At 40.2% G+C, this 6731-nt stretch overlaps 1 long non-coding RNA gene across 1 annotated transcript; it reads right to left on the bottom strand.

Moving 5' to 3' along the window:
• Positions 1–3220: 3220 nt before the first annotated feature.
• On the bottom strand, positions 3221–4969 carry LOC138407469 (uncharacterized). The gene is made up of 2 exons (XR_011240872.1): positions 4673–4969; positions 3221–4450 (listed from the first exon to the last, which is right to left on the bottom strand). It is a non-coding gene; the product is annotated as an uncharacterized lncRNA (long non-coding RNA).
• Positions 4970–6731: the final 1762 nt, after the last annotated feature.

Consider the following 6731-nt stretch of genomic DNA (forward strand, 5'->3'; position numbering starts at 1 on the left):
TCAATATTTTAGAAAATACATTTATTAGCTCTGTTTCTGAGATTCCTGACCAGTAAATATTAAGCTCCAGCCTTTTTTCACCTCTTTGTTTTGAGTCTTTGTGCTTAAATGGTGGTTCCTTAATATTTAATATAGAGACATGAGGCTAATCTACTCATCTAAATCCCAGCAAGAAAGCAAAGAAGTGTAATTTACAGAACCTCTAATAATTTCTTTGTGCACTGCAATGGTATGTGAATAAAAGTTATCCCAGCTGAGTAGAAATGTGGTCTTAGTTTCTCCTTTTTCTTTCTATATGCACATATGATGTTGGTTTTATCCACCATTACATGTTTTGACAAGGGAGGTTTCACAATGTGCAAGTAATTAGTTGTGAGGTAAAATGTATTAAGTGTCATTTCAAGTAGTCAAGCTGTTTCATCAAAGTGTCATTATTTTGCAAGCAAAGGTCTTAAGCTGCTTCAGCTAATTAGATTTAATGATGCCTCATAATAGGGTCTCACTGTCGTGTCAGCAATCAATTTGTCAGAGTAGGTATTGTATTATTTTTGCTAATGGCAGAGTCTAATTTTAGAGAGAAATTGCACAATGAGTGAAAAATGTGAAACACACACACACACACACACAAACAATGACCATATGCTCATCATCTGACTTAAATCTTGTGTGGCAGTTTGATCGTTCCTTAATGCTGGAATCTGATGTTGCGCTCTGACTCGCCGACATGATCGTAATCATCATGCTAAGCAGCTTTTAACACAAGATCAGTGCGGCTGCAAGCTGAGAGAATCACCACACACCCACTACCATCACTTCATCCCTTTCACAACTCATTCGCTACTCTGCCAATTCCTGACATGTAATACAATCTCGCAGCCTGCTCTTTTTCTTCGCAAGGGGGAATCTGCAAATGAGGCGAGGGAGCAGTTTGTATTCTTTATGTAATTCAACCAGTCTTCAAACAAATGTTGTGGGATCTGCCAAACCCCTCAAGGCAACGAACAAGTACAATTATATCACTTAAAATATGAACAACCCCAAATTCACCCTCATCACTGAGTAATGGGAATGAATCGTGGTTTGCTTGCACTTATAATCAGTTTTTTTCAGGCCCACGTTGAACATCTAAAGAGGATTACATTTTAAACTCAAAACAAGGGACTGGTGCCTGGCAGCACAACCCAAATATTAAGATTAAGATTGTGTCCCCAGTCTAAACCTCCTGCCAGCCAAACACAGGTGAAGGGGTCCAGTGTGATGTTTTCTCTGAATACCTCTGCTCAGCCAAAACCACAATACCTTTGGGTCATGCAGCACTCTCTTCTTATGAAAAATAGATGCTCTAAATAAAAAATAGATGCCCCTGAAATGGTAATACAAGAGTATATTATAAACATGCCGAAGGTGTAACTAACATAAAACTGCAATAAAGCAGCCATATGAAATATGACTCCGTCTCTTAAGGCGGAGAGAACAAGATGCAGGTGGGATTTCTCTCCAAATATACCGTTTTGTGTTCATGGAACTGGTAGTGTGAAAAAAACATTAATATGCATGTGCTTCGACTGGTGCCTGGAGAAATATTTGTTGCAGAATCTCAGCTTTATTTTGCCTGAATTAGCTTCCTGTTTCCTCACATGTAGCTACATTAACTAATACTTTTTTGTTGCCTTGGCCTATTATTCTTCCAAACCCCTGTGCATTCTCAGTCTTGTGGGCAACCGGCAGGCTGAAAACGATGAAGCTTGTATGCGTTTCCAGCCTCAGCACAACCCTTTGACTTTGTTATTCTACTTGTCTTTGCTCAACATGTTTCTGTTACATGATGCACTCTCTGATTTCCCCTGTTCTGAACTGGTCTCTGCACAAAAGTTAAGTTTTCAGTGTGTGTGAACCAATATTGTTATAAAAGTAATGAAACGTTATCATTGTATCATTAATCATTTTTCCACAGTTATTTGGTGCAGTAGGCAACCCCACAACGGTAACTTTAGTTTAATAGTTTTGTGTGACAGGATTTCTGGAGCGCTAAATGAATGTGCTAAATTTATTTCAACAATTTACTTTTATTAATTCAATAAATTTAATGTAAATCTTGTGCATGCTTCAACCCAAGAGTTTTTAAAATAACCTAAGAAGAGGTCATTACTACACACAGCAGCAGAGATGCAAATATGCAGCGCTACATGTTTTGGTATTGATGCTGATATTGATAGTGATGACACAGCACCTTGTGATTGGTTGTGGAATTTTGACGGGCTCGTTGCAAGAGAAAGTCCAAACACAGCAGAAAAAATCTGAGGGCAGAGGAGAAATCTGAGAGCAGATGTTTCATGCTCACATATGAGGAGAAGAGCTGAAGCTGGAGCGCAGGAAATCTGAGTGTTAGCACACAATTTGAGCACAAGCCGAGAAAATCGAAACAAAAGCAGGTGCTATTTGAGTTCGGGCACAGGAACATCAATAAGTCCTGCTCTTAAACACGGTCTTTAGTATCGATACTATGTATTTGGAGTATAGATACTTGATTGTTCCACATCACCCACCCCCTTCTTCGGGGTTTCCTAGTTAAGTTTAAGAATTTTCAGACCTTTCTTAGACCATTATGAATTAGATCACATCCAGATTGCTAAAACAGGATATGAGGGGAAGTCAAGTCCCAGAATTACTTACAAAGTGAATTAATTATTCACATTCAACATGAAGATTAACCTTAACAGAATAGTGTAAACACAAGGGTAGTGTTTGTGGATTTGCTGGTGGCTTTTAACAGCAGCTTATGTTTTTATGACTTCTCCTTCGGCTTTAATTTTCTATTTTCAAAAGGCCTCCTTTGAGAACTAAAGGCACCATCCTCGAGCCAGATCTTGCTGAACTTGCACTTACCCATATCAAATGAAACAATTTGAACTTATTACGTTTAGAAGAAACCTTTCGTTTTTATGAGAGGAGACACAGCATCAGCTCACACACCACATCCTGTCACACTGGCTCTGTTTGCTCTGATAAATTCTGCACAGTTATAAGTAGTTATTGGTTCCATGCTGGTTTTATATTGTAGATTTGTAACACTGTGATCAATAAAGATGGATTTTGAATAGATAGTTAATGAAACTCTATAAAAATATGGATCCAGTGATTTTTTTTTAGACATTGTAAGGCCCTGCAGAAACCCAATAGTTATCATTTAACATCAATGACATTAATTATCACAGGGATGTTTTTTATTTCAATTTATTTTTATTCTATTGTTTTATTACACAGGAAAGGAACATTTATTTAATTATAGTTAATTAGGCTAGACTGGTGTACTGCAGGTTCCTGCTCTGCAGCACATAAAAGACAAGAATCCTATCAAAATACAAAAACAGAACAAAATCAAGACAGGGACATCAATAGAGATGAAGACAGTAAGTTAAGTATATGAGAGGGAATGGTATTCTAGGCTTGTGTGTGTGTGTGTGTGTGTGCGTGTGCGTGTGCGTGTGTGTGTGTGTTTGAGAGAGAGAAAATGATTCTCTGACCATAGCTGTTTTTGTAAGCAGGTACTGAAAGAAGTGCATGTGTGACAGATCTTATGATGCGATCCAGTAAAGGCACCACTGATGGAGCTGGGCTGAATAGAGCAAGGGAGCTTGTGGCAGCTTAATTTAGCTGCTTATTAATTAGTTAAGTAATGTAATGTATTTCAATTAGTATGTATGCAGTATGTAAGTTTTTTTTAAGTCTTTCCCCAGATTTTGGTTCTGGGCACAGACCTCTACCAAAACTTTGGTCCATTTCCCAGTTGGCACAGCGCAGCAGCAGGGGAAGTGCCATGGCCTTGGCAGTGGAGAGCTGATATCTTAAGTAGGATATCCCAGGTCAAAGGTCACGCAGCACTGGGAGGATATCCTCTCCTGCTCTCTTCACTTAACCGCTCTCCCTTCCAAACCCTCAGAGCCAACAAATGTCTATTTGAGCAAGACATTTAATCCTATTTACCGCGTTGAAATCCTGACTGTGGGGTGAAATAATTTCAATTCTCTCCACTATTGTCTCACGCGGGGAATAACAATATGAGGCAAATTGCTCCACTTGTTTCGAGATAAAGCAACAAGGGGACAGATGAAGTGAACAAGTGAAAAGAGTCTCAACTGTTTCACAAAAAACTGTACGACTTCCACAGTAAATAATGAGGCCTGATACAGTCGATACTGTTTTATTCCCAGTCCCATCTGGATCATGAGGGCAAAGCCTTGAGAACTTGAAAGTGCTGACAAAAAGGAGTGTAGTGGGTGAGTGGGCAAGATGTGTGCTTTCATATATCTTGTAAACAAACTTGCTCTCTTTGTCTTTTTTATTTTCCTTTCCACTAAGAAATACTTCATGATCCAGGCTATGTGGTGGCAACGCGTCCACGCACAGCCTCTTCTACAGCAGTCCTCATGTTGGCTCTCACACTGCAATCCTGTGGATGACATGTACAACCAATTACGCATACTAATAACCTGCTCTCATTATTTCCAGTGAGAATTTGGAGGGCAGACACACGCACAAAGTGGCACACAACTGTGGCAAGCGGCCGTAAATCACCATAACTCTGCCCCCAAACACACTCCCATTGAGCTACTGTTCCGCTCACCATTATAATAACTCTTATTGCTGTGAAATATGGAGCGTCTGTACGTACCTGCCTTTAGCAGAAAACAGAAAGAACCAGAAATAAGGCATTAAATATTGAAGTGCAGTCCATTAGGAGTTTCCTCTCAGCTTTCTGACGTGCCATTACTCTCCATGACAGACTGGAGCCGATCCCTTTTCCTTTTGCCTGCCGCATTTCCTGAAACCTTGTCAGTGACGACATCATCCAGTGAATGAGCTCTCAGTCGTTCCCCCCAGGATCGCGGCAAGAGTTTGAAATGTTTACATAATGACCAGCGGGGATGGGAATAGTTGTAAAATGTTCTGTAGAAGTGTAAGCACTAATGTGAACCTGACCCTGTGAGGTCCTGCCGTGAGCCAACCAGAGATGAATGCACTACGTCACCGTGTTCCGACCTGCAACATCACCTTTAAAAGTGTCCAACATAAGACGGCTTCATTGAGGTTCTATCTAATTTTGATGATTTGTTTACAACACTCATCCCCTCACAGGCTGACCGCAGCACTTACACTAATAAACTGTGGTAAACCTGCTGAGCCGGCCTGATTGAAAGTTTGCTTTAGTCTCCTACTGTGAGAGGAAAGTGTGTGTGTGTCTGAAACTGCTCTGCACAAAAGCACAGAACATGCAATAACCTAGAATTTAGCCACAACCCCAACTTTAATGTCTCTGTGTGCATCTATTTAGATAAAGAGAAAAATTAATTTCCATATCAGGGGACATTTAAAATAAACTCAGACTGAAATTATGCAGTGTGATCGTTCCCTTGCGATACAAAAAGAATGAGTTGGAGTTGGATTCTGTTCATTGAAAAACAGTGTTTGGGCTCATGGAGGTTTCAGAAAACAGAGTGTAAACTCTAAACAGACAGTTCTACATTAGATTAGTGTGGCTTGTTTAACTAGCGTAAAGATGACTGGGCCTCTAGTTGGTGTGCACATTTATACAATAGGATCCAAGAGATGGAGGAATGATTGTTTTGTACAATAAACAAACAGAAGTCAATACATGTCCACTTGTGCCATTGCTCATGTTGAATTACATTATTAATGCACCCACTAAAGTTAATAAAGGACAGATTGTCCTGGCAGTGATTTCAGAGCTTTGCATTTCAAAGGAAAAGCTATAAAACCTGTAGGTTGTGGCCAAGTAATAATTTGAGTGTGATGAACTTTACCGACTTGTTTTCTACATTAAGCTACATATAAATCAGATCAGGTGGTTAGCACTGTCATCGCACAGCAAGAAGGTCTAAATCCCAGCTGGGCCGGGCCCTTTTTTACATGTACTGGGTACTGTGGCTTCTACCACAGTCCGCAGAAATGAACTTAGGGGTTAAGTTCATTGGAGACTATAAACTGTCCATAGTTGTGATTGCGGTTGTTTGTCTCTAAATGTTGGCCCTGTGCTACACTGGCAACCTGTCTCTCACCCAATGTCAGCTGGGATTGGCCGGATGGATGGGTGGCACAATGTTACAGTGGTCACAGCAGGTTCTGGTCTTGAACCTCATGGCCAACCAATACCTCTCTGTTTGGAGTTTGCATGTTCTTCCTGTGTGTGAGTGGGTTTTCTTCAGGTTCTCTGGCTGGTCATGACACACTGAGTTACGCTGTAGCAGCACAGTGTGTGTATTGGATTGAGAGTTGGTGCACTTACGAATTCAACTTTTCTTTTATAGAAGAAAGGAAACTTCAAATTACAAAGATACCCAATCACAGGCAGTCAGAATGAAATTAAAGTCCAAAGTGGAGTCGTTATCTAAGATATCAAGAAAAAACCTGAGCAACAACTGCCGTCGACTGTTCCATTTTCTGTGCAGAACTCTAATTCTAAAAACAAAGTTACATTTTAAAGATGCTGTGATTACATCAAAATGCTGCTCACACAGAGTTGGTTTGTTGTTCCTGTCAGTGATGTTGACAACAGGCTGGGACCAGAGCTGAATTATTCGCTGTGATTGAACATTTAGAAAGTGGTGCTCAATTCTGAACTCACTTGTTTGCCTCTCTCACGTCCAGATGTGTTGACCTGCGAGAGGAAAAGCTCTTTTTAGCTGGAGTGCATGGAATTTATCAGCGTGCAC

The sequence above is a fragment of the Paralichthys olivaceus genome, chromosome 4, assembly GCF_024713975.1.
Source record: "Paralichthys olivaceus isolate ysfri-2021 chromosome 4, ASM2471397v2, whole genome shotgun sequence".
Classification (NCBI taxonomy): Eukaryota; Metazoa; Chordata; class Actinopteri; order Pleuronectiformes; family Paralichthyidae; genus Paralichthys; species Paralichthys olivaceus.